The following is a 1,575-nucleotide window of genomic DNA, read 5'->3' as shown; positions in this document are numbered from 1 at the left end:
CATCGATAATCACTTTCGCATTTGCACTCCATCGCACGCATCGACTTCGGAGTCGACTCTGCGACGACGAGAAGGACCAGGTTTTAACAGGTTCTGAGCCCAAAACAACCCATTGGTGGAGCGTTGCGACTGCGGGAAGTCAACCAATCAACAACATGCCGCCTGTGACACTGACGAACCACAATTTTGCGGTGTGGAGAGTCTGGCTTATTGCGAAGCTGCAGACGAAGAAGCTTGCCAATTATCTCACATGGGATGGTGTGGCCACAGACGATGGAAACGGTTTCCAATACGACGCACTGGATGGATTCCGTGCCCTTGGTATCCTCACCGAAAGCCTCAGTGAGTCACAATACCAATACGTGGAGGGCGCAGACTGCGTCAAGCGTGCGATGGACAACCTGACGGCCATACATGAGCCGATTGGGGCAGCTGATCGAGTTGGTCTCCTCGAAGAATACCACACGCTCCGTTGGGACTGGAAGAAGATGACGTTGGACGAGTTCATTGGGGTGTTTCGTGACCTGATGCGCCGTCTCGATCGAGCCAATCTACACGAATTGCCAGCGTTCCGCGTGACGAAGCTCCTCTCTCTGATGCCCAAAGAGATGCGGATGGTCAGTCACATGATCATGGACTCTGCAGCAGCTGAGCATACCGTACCCATCGCTGCAACAAAACTGTTGGCAGAGTACAAGTACCTTCAGAAGGAAGGACTACTGAAGTTGTCCGGACGAGGACTGGATGAAGCCATCCTTGTTGCTGGTCAAGACCAAAGAGACGGAGCGCCTGAATCTCGTCGCAAACCAAGAGCATCTGACAAATGCAACAATTGCGGGATCCTGGGTCACTGGGCCAGAGACTGCCGAAAACAAGGGGGTGGGGCCTATCAACGACGACAGCAGCAAGACAACTCTCAAGCAAGAGTGAATGCAGCCAAACATGAGAACCCCCGATTCGAGGACTGCCTCTTTGCAATCTCCCACGGTGAGGGTCAGGAAGACAACCCCAAGGCTGGCCATCCCATGGTGATGGATTCGGGGGCATCCTGCCACATTACCGGGAACTCACGCATACTGTACGACCGGGTACCTTGCAATCGATCGGTTGTTGTTGCGGACGGACATCGCATGTCAATCAAGGAAATGGGAAAGGTCAAGATCAAGGGTATCGATGGGGCCAGCCTCGTACTCACCGACGTGCTCTTCGAACCGACTGTCCAGAGTACTCTGATCTCGATCCCAAGAATGACCGTCGACAACCCCGACGTGAACGTCTCCTTCAACGACCAGACCTGTTCCATCCAAGTCCAAGGAAGACTGATTGCCACTGCCAAGTTTGATCAACGAACCAAGTTGTTCGTGTTCGAGGGTAACCATAACTCGACGATGGACGACTATGTTGGACTTGTGTTGCCAAAACCTGCTGATTTGTGGCATTACCGTATGGGGCACGTGCAAATAGACAACATGCGTTGGTGCTCCAAGCAACATTCTGAACTACCGGACTTCAAAAACCCATTGGAGAAATGTGATTGCTGCCAAGTGTCCAAGCAAGTGCGTCTACCACGCCCTT

This window comes from Aphanomyces invadans (assembly GCF_000520115.1).
Source record: "Aphanomyces invadans strain NJM9701 unplaced genomic scaffold supercont1.50, whole genome shotgun sequence".
NCBI classification, from domain to species: domain Eukaryota; phylum Oomycota; class Saprolegniomycetes; order Saprolegniales; family Verrucalvaceae; genus Aphanomyces; species Aphanomyces invadans.
This window is presented reverse-complemented; position numbering follows the sequence as displayed.